This window comes from Mixophyes fleayi, chromosome 4 (genome assembly GCF_038048845.1).
Source record: "Mixophyes fleayi isolate aMixFle1 chromosome 4, aMixFle1.hap1, whole genome shotgun sequence".
Taxonomy (NCBI): Eukaryota; Metazoa; Chordata; class Amphibia; order Anura; family Limnodynastidae; genus Mixophyes; species Mixophyes fleayi.
In genome coordinates this window covers 73,823,391-73,834,984 of record NC_134405.1, presented here as the reverse complement: position 1 = coordinate 73,834,984, position 11,594 = coordinate 73,823,391, and positions in this window count along the sequence as shown.

The following is an 11,594-nucleotide window of genomic DNA, read 5'->3' as shown; positions in this document are numbered from 1 at the left end:
TCCAACACGAGTATAAACCTGCAAAGGATTATGGAGGATTAATTTCAAGAGATAGTTGATATGGAAATGTCAGACAGTCCCTTTCCTTACTGGGAAGAAAAGCAGGCCATTTGGAAACCCATGTACAAACTTCTTTGCAATACTTAAGCTGCCCACCCTCCAGTGTGTACTCTGAACGAGTGTTCAGCACAGCAGGGAACTTAGTCATTGATCGCCGTAGAAGGTTACTTCCCAAAAATGTGGAGAAAATGATGTTTATAAAAATGAACTACATCTTCCACGAGGAAGGCTTTCACCATCCAAGACATCCAAGCACTGACTGTTCTCTAATGGCGGATTCAAGCGGCGATGAATTGATAGTCTGTGATGATGACGTACACACTGATGAGGGTGAGGATGAAGCTGAAGATGATGACGATAACATCTTTTTAAAACTTTCTATGTAAGTGTAGGGTGCAATCTACCCCCAAAGAGGAAAGGGACTTGTGGCATTTCCATATCACGTACAGTCTTGAAAGGCTGCTGTTTTGGGCAATTTCTCCTTAAGGGTAGGGTGTCTTAGACAGAGTGACCCCAAACTGGCTTTGTCCATTTCTCTTGATATTGTACAGTCTATAAGGGCTGAATTTTTTTGTATTTTCTACAACTGGAGGGGGGCCTAGAGAGCCAGAAACCAAACTGGCTGTTAGGAACCCCAACTGCCAGCACCACAAAACCCGGAGTCTGCTCTGAAGTGTAGTGTTCGCTGGAGCCCCTAGTCATGGGGACAGACTTGGCCGCAGACAACAGAGGGTCGTGAGTTGTGTACTGACTGGGGAGGACCCAGGAAAGCGAAGTGAAGTCCAGGCAAGGGTCGAATAGGTCACAGGCAAGCCTGCAGTATCAGTATCCAGGCAAAAGATCGGGGGTCACTAGCAAACAATCGTGGTCAATATCCAGGCAAGGGGTCAAAGGTCACAGGCTGATGCCGGGACGCGGCGCTAGTACCCTGAGAGCGTCCCGACCGCTGCCTTGGCAACGGCCGGGACAAGACGGAAGTGACGTCATGACGATGGCCAGGACGTGAGAGCCTCAGAAGGAGTGAGTGCCTGAAGCCGCCGCGGCTCGTTACAGTACCCCCCCTTGAGGAGGGGTCAGGGAACCCCGACAACCAGGTTTTCCCAGGAATTTTTTCAAGAATTCAAAAAGTAGCTTGTCAGCATGTAGATTCCTTTGAGGCACCCAGGACCGCTCCTCAGGGCTATACCCCTTCCAATGAACAAGAAAATGAGTTTGTCCTTGGACCTTTTTTGAATCCAAAATTTTCTCGACTTCAAATTCTTGCTGTCCATCGATGGATAGAGGCTGAGGTTTAGAAGGTCGTTGTTGTCTAAACTTCTTGGAGGAAAGAACGGGTTTCAACAAGGAGCAGTGGAATGTGTTGGGTATATTTAATGATTCTGGAAGCTTCAGCCTGAAAGATACTGGATTAATTTGTTTCAGGATAGGAAAAGGACCAATAAACTTGGGCCCTAATTTCTTGCAAGGTTGGCGGAGTTTGATGTTCCGGGTTGACAACCACACGAAATCTCCAACCTTGAAGGAACAGGCGGAATGGTGAAGATCGGCAAAAACCTTGGACTTGAAAGAGGCTCGGAGTAAGGATTGATGTACCATCTTCCAAATTCTTCTAAGCCGGGTGGCCGTAGACCTAGGTTCACAAGACTTATCGTTAGGCAAGAAAGACAATGAGTTGGTTCTGGGGTGATACCCGAAATTGCAGTAGAATGGAGAATGTTGGGATGACGAATGGCATGCTTTGTTGTAGGTGAATTCAGCCCAAAGAAGAAGGTCCATGCAGTTGTCGTGGCTTTTAGAAATATATAATCGCAGGTATTGCTCTAGAGATTGGTTCACTCTTTCAGTCTGTCCGTTTGACTGCGGATGGTAGGCAGATGATCTCCAGAAGGCTGCTATGAACTGAGAGCCTCGATCCGATACTATATTTTCCGGGAGACCATGGATTTGAAATATGTGTTTGATGAACAATGACGCTAGGGTGCGTGCTGAAGGTAGTTTACTCAACGGAATGAAGTGGGCCATTTTACTGAACCTATCTACAGTAACCCATATGATGTTGCACCCGCAGGAAGGAGGTAAGTAAATCAAATCCATGGACAAGTGGGTCCAAGGCCTGACTGGAACAGGCAATGGTAACAATAGCCCAGTAGGTGATCTCCGAGGAACCTTGTTTTTTGAGCACAGATCACAAGATAATATGTATTCTTTAATATCTGCAGACATAGACGGCCACCGTACAACCCGGAATATGATTTCAGTGGTCTTGGTAATACCAGGATGACCAGAAGACTGGTTGTCATGACAGTCTGATAAAACTGCTTTCCTGAGGTGGATAGGCACAAACAGTTTGTCCGTAGGAGTTTCAGGAGGTGCTTGTGATTGAGCTTGTAAAAGAATATTTCCCAAATCTTGAGTGAAGGCAACCAATACAGATGAGGCCGAGACAATAGGACACGGCTAAGTGGTAGGAGTCTGATACGAAATGAAACTACGGGATAAGGCATCTGCCCTAAGGTTCTTTGAGCCAGGACTGAAAGTTATAATAAAACGGAACCGGGAGAAGAAGAGGGACCATTGTGCCTGTCTGGAGTTCAACCTTTTGGCTGATTGGATGTAAGATAGGTTCTTATGGTCGGTGTAAATGGTGATGACATGTTTGGCTCCTTCAAGCCAATGGTGCCACTCTTCCAATGCCCATTTAATGGCCAGTAGTTCTCGATTGCCTACGTCATAATGCTCTTCAGCGGAAGAGAACCTTCGAGATAAGTAGGCACAAGGATGAAGGCGATGATCTTCTGGGTCTTTTTGTGACAGCACGGCTCCTACACCTACCTCTGATGCATCCACTTCTACAATAAATGGAAGGTCTAGGTCAGGATGTCTCAACACAGGGGCAGACACAAAAGCCTGTTTCAAAGCTTTGAAAGCAGACACTGCGGCAGGTGGCCAGATTTTTGGATCAGCACCCTTGCGAGTCAGAGCAGTGATGGGATGAATGAAAACAGAAAAGGAACTGATGAATTTCCTATAATTGCAAATCCTAGGAATCTCTGGATGGCTTTAAGATTTGAGGGCTGTACCCAGTCTAGGATTTCTTGTACTTTCATTGGATCCATAGCGAAGCCTTCTGGGGAGATCACATATCCCAGGAAAGTGACTTTAGTAACTTCGAACTCGCATTTCTCTAACTTGGCGTATAGATGATGATGACAAAGTTTCGTAAGAACTTCTCGAACATGAACTCGATGCTGTTTTAATGAACGGGAAAAAATAAATATGTCATGCAAATAGACCACTACAAAGGAGCCCAAGAACTCACGAAGCACATCATTGATCAAATCTTGAAAGACAGCAGGAGCATTGCTGAGGCCGAAGGGCATTACGAGGTATTCATAATGGCCTGTCTGAGTATTAAAGGCCGTTTTCCATTCGTCGCCACTCCGGATTCATATCAGATTATAAGGTCCACGCAGATCTATTTTAGAGTAAATTTTTGCTCCTTTAAGTTGGTCAAACATGACTGAAATAAGTGGCAAAGGATACGTGTTTTTGATGGTTATGTTATTCAACCCTCTACAATCAATACAGGGCCTTAGCCCGCCATCCTTTTTGGCCACAAAGAAGAAACCTGCTCCAGCGGGTGACTTGGAAGGCCTGATAAACCCTTTTCGTAAGTTTTCTTCAATATATGATTCCATGGCTTGGGTATCTGGAAGAGATAACGCATACAGTCTTCCCTTCGGTAATCTAGAACCCGGGATGATGTCAATTGCACAATCGTACTCCCGGTGAGGGGGAAGAGTGTCAGCTTCTCTTTTAGAAAAAAACGTCCTGGAACTCATGGTACGGAGGAGAAAAAGACTCAGAATTAGTATGGGTAATCCTAATTGGCAAGGACAAGCAGGAAGAAGAGCATTTGGGACCCCATTGAATTATCTCACCCCTAGTCCAATTAATATGAGGATTATGCAGAGCTAGCCAGGGATGACCCAAGATCAAAGGCACTGAAGGGCAATGAATCAGGTACAATGAAATTTTTTCGGAGTGAACAGCGCCAATCTTCAACTGCAGAGAAGGAGAACGATGATGAATTTCTCCATGGTTAAGACGATTCCCATCCAATCCGCATACAGAAATTATGGAATCTAGGGGAACAGCTGAGAACCCCAAGGAATGAGCAAAGGTTAAGTCTAAAAAATTCCCAGCAGCTCCACTGTCCACGAATGCTGGAACTGAAACGGCTTGACCACCATATGTGAGTTGAGCAGGTATTTGTAGAGAATTTGTTGGAGAGATGGCTTGTAGGCCTAAGGGTACTCCCTCCACGTTCACTTGGACAGATCTTTTCCCGGTCTGATGGGACAAGTACGTGTCACGGGCACTAGGAGTCTTTACCCAGTATCACCCACTGATGGTCTTATCAGAGCAGTAGAGTTGGTATATGATACTCTGGTGGCAGGGTGATAATGGAACTGGAAACAGCAGATGGTTAGAGAATGCTCAGAAAGTCTATGACTAGCAGCACTGGTAAACAATAGGTAACTGAACACGAGGATCTGGATGGACAAGGACACGTGAGGGTAGTCAGTGGTCTGCGCACGGCAAGTTGTACCACTGCTATAGTGAGAAAGAATGTCCAGGAGTAATAAGGAGGTGGAAGTAAGCGGTCTGCGTATAGCAAGTTGTACCGCTGTCTGTAGTGAAGGAATGGAATCCAGGTGAAGGTAACGGGGAAGTCAGTGGTCTGCGTGTAGCAAGTTGTACCACTGCTTATGTGAGAGGATATATGCAACTGGTGACACAGGGAAACAGGAATCAGTGGTCTGCCTCTAGCAAGTTGTACCACTGAATATATATGTGAGGAGGGACACGAGGAGATAAATGCAATGCAGAGTCTACACGGGTACACTGAACTTGATCCCACGTTGAACTGCACACAATAATAATAATGAATGAACAGCACTGCACAGATAAACAAAGTCACTAGAATAGTCCAGCAAAAGGAAACACAGTCAATAATAGCAATAGTCTCAGAGGATGGAAACTCCGGAGGAGAACAACTCAGTCCAGATGGATATGCAATACACCAGCACAGTCAATGAGAAGTATGCATACCGTGGTTCAGATGAGCAGGCTGTTAGAGATAGCTGCAGGGATACCTGAGCGGCAGGGAACTGACGAGATGAGAAGTCCTTGCAGAATGGAAGCGGCAGGTAGGTGCAGCGCACTGTAGGTAGGCCAGCAAGGACGACAAAATACTCAGGAAGCAGTAGTATATCGAATTGAACAGCAGGAGACCACGGGAGAGCTGAAGCGATGTAGCAGAGCTGGAAGCCGAGGAGCGTAGACTCAATGCTAACAGGCAAGTTGACACAAATGGACACACTGTAGAAGCAGTAGGCAGAGGGTCAGCTGACGGCAGGTAGAATGCAGACTGGAGCGCTGAGACGAGCAGGACTCTGTAGACACGCTGAAGTAGCTAACAGGAATCAGCTGGAACAGTAGCGATGTAACACAGGAGAGTTGGAGAGATCTGTAACTTGTTAGACACACGGAGGCAGCGGATAGGAATCAGCTGCTGGAGTCACGATGAAACACAGGAGAGTTTGAAGTAATCTGTAACTGTAGATATACAGAGGCAGCGGATAGGAATCAGCTGCTGAAGTCACTAGGAACACGAGGAGTAGAAGTGGTCTGGAAACCACAAATGGCAAACAGGAATCAGCATCAGCTGAACACACGAGGAGGCACTGGAACACCTTCAGAGACTCATGAGGAATGAGACTCCAAGATCAGGCAACGTGGTATTGACCACAGGTGCTTAATATAGGGAGTGTTGCCTGATCAGCCAATTAGTTAAAGGAACAGAACTGAAGGTTAAAAGGGACTGCACATGCGCAGTACCTCATTATAATGGACGGACACGGTTCCTAGCTACCTTAGAAGTAGCACTCACAGTCCGGTGAGTGACAGTACGAAGCAAATGGCCTTTTTCCCCACAGTATAAGCAGAGACCCAAGGTACGTCTTCTGGTACGTTCCTCAGATGACAGTCTATACGCTCCTGGTTGCATAGGTTCAACCTGATCCATGGGGGCAACTTGAGGAGGCATAGGAGAATAAGATGAAGAGTCTTCCTTCTCAGCTTTCCTTTCTTTATATCTCCTGTCAATCCGAATAGCTAACTTCATGAGTTCCTCGAGGGATTCCGCAGTGGATAACTGGACTAGGGAGTCTTTAATTTGATCAGAGAGACCCAAGCGGAATTGACTGCGAAGAGCTGGGTCATTCCATGCACAGTCTGAGGACCACCGCCTGAAGTTGGAACAGTACTTTTCAGCGGAACAACGTCCCTGTCTTAATGATTGAAGCTGTGCTTCAGCAGAAGCCACTCGGTCCGGGTCATCATAAATCAAAGCAAGCGCTTCGAAAAAGACGTCTACGGACTGCAACTGAGGACAATTTGGCTCCAGGCTAAACACCCAAGATTGAGGATCCCCTTGAAGAAGAGAAATAATTATCCCCACTCTTTGTTCTGGAGACCCAGACGACAGTGGTCTCAACTTAAAGTAAAGTTCACAACTTTCACGGAAGTTACGGAAGTGCCTGTGATCTCCCACAAATCGGTCTGGAAGATCCAACTTGGGTTCCACAACAGAAGACTGAGCAGCTTGTGAGACTCTGGACGCCTGTTCCTGGGCAGCCTGTCGCTGGGACAACTCCTGGACCATTTGAGACAAGGTCTGGATCTGTCCTGCCAACACTTGAGTCGGACTTGGTTTCATAGGACCAGTGTCAGACAATTCACTCACTTCAAAAATTTTGGGCCGGTTATAATGTTAGGAACCCCAACAGCCAGCACCACAAAACCCGGAGTCTGCTCTGAAGTCTGGTGTTCGCTGGAGCCCCTAGTGGTGGGGACAGACTTGGCCGCAGAAAACAGAGGGTCGTGAGTTGCGTACTGACTGGGGAGAACCCAGAAAAGCGAAGTGAGGTCCAGGCAAGGGTCGAATAGGTCACAGGCAAGCCGGCAGCGTCAGTATCCAGGCAAAAGATCGGGGGTCACTAGCAAACAATCGTGGTCAATATCCAGGCAAGGGGTCAAAGGTCACAGGCAATAAATCGTAGTCAAATTTCAGGCAATAGGTCGGCAACAGTAATCAGGATCAGAAGGTATACAGAGAACAAGCAGGGAAGTGTGCTAGTGAGCAGAGTCTATAACCGGCAGGGAGGGCTTGCCCCTTCCTGCCTCAAATACTCATGTGGCCCAATAGCAATTGCCATAGAAGCAGAGGGCAGGGAAACATCAGCTGGCCATAATAATTACTTTGCGCACGCGCCCGGCTGCCCCAGAAGCCGGGACGCGGCGCTAGTACCCTGAGAGCATCCCGACCATTGCCTTGGCAACGGCCGGGACAAGACGGAAGTGACGTCCCGGTCGTCATGACGATGGCCGGGACGTGAGAGCCTCAGAAGGAAGCCGCCGCGGCTCATTACACTGCCTTTGTCCATTTCAATTAATATTGTACAGTCTACAACGGCTGAATTTTTTGGGATTTTCGACAAGTGGAGGGGGGCCTAGAGAGCCAGAAACCAAACTGGCTTTGTCCATTTTAATAAATATTGTACAGTCTATAACGGCTGAATTTGTTTGTATTTTCAACAAGTGGAGGGGGGCCTAGAGAGACAGAAAGCAAACTGCCTTTTTCCATTTCTTTACATATTTAACTATAAGTGTAGGGTGTGATATACATCCAAAGACGATGGCTGCATTGCCAATATGCATAGATGGAGAGACAATCTGTTTTGTGTGTAGAATAAATGAAGGCCTACCTACCAGGAATTAAACTGTTTTTTTGATAATTTATTAGTTTTACAATTAGATTACTTATCTATAAAACAGGTGGAGCACTAAATTGGGTTATTTTAGGCCCAAAAACATTGATTTTCCAACAAAATAGCAAAACAAAGCCAAACAAAACCAAAACACGCAATGGCGGTTTTGCAAAACCAAAACATGACGGTAATCCAGATCCAAAACCGAATACAAAACCAAAACACGGGGGTCAGTGACCATCTCTACTTCCAACTAATGATGTTTCTGTCTGGATAATATGCACTTCCTGCATAGTGCAAGCATACTGCTCTCCACCTCTGCTGTCTTCATATTTTCCATACACTGACTTTAGGAAGAAGTATACAGTGACTAGTTTGTGAGGGACACAAGCACTGTGCGTTTCCTTCTGCAATTGGAGATGTCACAGCAAGAATAGTGGTAATAGTTGCCAATAATGCTTGTAACCTAATGGGGCATGTCATATATTAGGAAGATAATCTTAAAATAGTTGTTGACACTTCAACATTCTCATGGTGTAAACAAAGCTTTGTGTATGGTCTTAGAAGGCAGTGGTGTCCACAGTAGCTGGACACCCACAATCACAACCTCTGGGAAAAGCAGGAGTTTTTGAACCCGCCTCCCACTTCTTATTATCCAACAAAACTCACTGCGCATGCCGGCTTCTGTTCTTCCTACTCTGGCTCCTGCATTGTGATGATGGAGCAATCCCTCCTACAAAATATTAACCTTACAGTTGCTGGGGTACATGACTCATTACAAGGAAGTGGAGCTTGGAGTTACTAGGATTTTAGGGGGTCAGCGCCCCGCAGAGCAGTTGAGTATTTTTTCTGAAAGAGAACCTGGCTCCTAAGATGTTCATGCACTCTGTGATCTTGATAAATTAGACAACATTAGACCTAGCTGTCCACAAATGACAGCATGTATGTTCTCAGGCAAACTGTTTTGTGGGTGGATGGGTTTTGACTCGAGTCACCTCAGCTTCCCGTAAGTTGTGTACTGCCAAGTCTGCCAGATCTAACTGGGGACCCAAACTCTACTCTTACACACAGGCCCACAAAATGCAATACATGCCCCTCCTGTCAGGTTTCCAAGGTGAGGAGTGAATTTTTGATGTTTTGTAATTACAAATTGTAGGCCATATCAATTTTGCCATGCCACACCTCTTTTTCCACCTTGTAGAGTCACCCAAGTCAATGACAAGCATGGTACAATATACAATTTGTAAATCTTTCCCTATATACTATATTCAGAAGAAACAGATAAAGGAAATGACACCAGCATTGTAAAATCACATTGTCAACCACATTGCACAAACCCCCAATGCAAATTTTTTGCCAATCAGGATTTTTCTTTTTTTACATTGCCCACTCATCCACCTGATCATTTTTTTCAATGTGACATTGGGTCCCCTCCCCTCTTCTCCGCACACTGGGCTTCGGCACCTTTGACCACCTTTAATTACGCCGATGCTGGAAGCAGATGTGCACCTAACAATAAAAAACACAACATATGAAGGAACATTTAACACTTCATCAGGTGTCTTCCACCCTTTTCATTTGAAAACTTCATCCATTATTACAATTTTCCCCCTACTGCTCTCTCAAATACCTGTGACCTCTCTTCCATGTAACATGCACATTCACATTCATCATATTTCTGATAGTATTCTATACTTCCACCATTTACTATTATTCTCTTTCCTTTTTACTTTTTCCCCTCTCTCTTTTCTCATGTGTTAACCCACTTTATTTTCTAACCAATTCTCTCTCTCTCTCTCTCTCACCCAATATTTCTGTTTTCCTGTTTCCTGATTGTTTATTTTCACAATAATGTTGCAAATCTCCAAATTATTTTAAAATGTGTTTCCTGGAAAGTGCAGCTGCCGGCTGCCTATCACTTCCGGGTAGCGGCAGTGCGGTCACATGTTTTCCCGGCGGGGAATTCAAAACTCTTCCTGCCTTCAGTATATAAATCGCGCTCTGACACAAACCCTATGTCAGAGCAACAGGTGACTCACCTTACTCCTGGCTTCCTGTATTTGCTCCCTGTGTTGCTCCTTGCAGCTTCTGAGTCAACTCCTGTGTACCAGACCCGGCTTGGACCAGACTACCCGATAGGATCTCTCTTGGCACAGCTGACATTTGATCCTGTGTACCAGACCTGGCTCGGATCTCACTATTCTGTTTGACATCCCTTTGGCTCGACTGTCATCTGCTCCTGTGTACCAGACTCAGCTTGGACCTCACTATTCTATTGGATCCTCAATTGGCACGACTGATATCTGCTATTGTGTACCAGAACCGGCTGTACCTCACTACTCCTTGGGGATCTTCTCTGTACATCTGACTTCAGCTACAGGTACTTTTCCAGTATTATATTGCTGCTTGTCTATCTGTCTCCTACGTCTGTAGGCTTAGTGGGGGTCACGGGGGGCTGTTTCTCAGCAGCTAAGTCCATCCTGCCATGTGGCAGTTCTTGGTGAAAACCTTGGAGGCTGTTAGACTCCGCTCCCTGCTAAGCTAGTTCTGATAGTTACTGGGGGACCCCCCTTGAGCATAACAACAACAAATTGGAAGTGCTCAAGCTAGAAATATCTATGTTTTTGTGCCAAATTAGTCTCCTCTGTCATTGTTCATATATATAGGTGCCTATTTCTGAACCTCCGAAGAGGTTTAAATCAGCATTTTAAAGTAAAGAGGCTATTATTAGAGGATCAGATATCTGCCACGGTCAAAGCCTCCTCAATTGCGACTGTATTCCCCATAGGTGTCTATGGTGACTGGAAAAAAATGACCAAGCTCTAAAATTCGTTAGCAGTTCCATCCTATGTAGAGAGCATCACAGCAGAGTGATATTCATATCCCTCCCCAGCAGGCTTCGTGCTCCCCATCATAAATTGTCCAAAGCAAAGTGATTGCGACTCCAATTACTTTACTATAGATTATTCTGTCCCGGCTAATTGATTATATTAAATTGCCACATTAATTAATTACTTATCATTGCAATAAAAATTAAAAATTATAAGAGCAATATGCAATAGGTCATAAATAGACCCTATTAAGTATAGTAGTTAGGAACTGATAGGGGTTAGGCTACTGTACTTTTTACAGGCAATTTTATTCTACACTCTCATTCATTCATATGTATTTTTCCCATAAATGCCCCTCCCCCAAATAGATTGTATCCGATTGGGCGGCCTACATGTGCCACTTAAATTCAACCTCTTCTTTAATATTCATACTTTAAATACCTAAGAGCAAGGCCAGGCTGGGGCTGAAAAACAGTCCTGACATTCCAGCCCACATTTGTGACTGTATGGGAGCCCACTCTCTCATGTCGTAAGCACTCAATGGTATTTGTTATTTGCAGTAAAATTATTTGACTACGGCTTTGTGCTATCCATTTGGAAGCCCCTTCTCTAGAAATCCTGCATTTGCCCCTTGGGATGGGGAAGGCTACATTAGATCCTTTAGAATTATTAGTAATATGTGCCATGTCCCCATGACTGGGACATTGGCTTATGAATGGCAGCCGACTGAGGAAAACAATGCTGTCTATTAATACAAGACTTGAAAGTGTTCCATAATGAAATTTATGTAATATAGTCAGGCTAAAACACATCTAGATAAAATACGATTTAATTTCAGAAACATGTTTTTGTTTGGCTAGATTATATT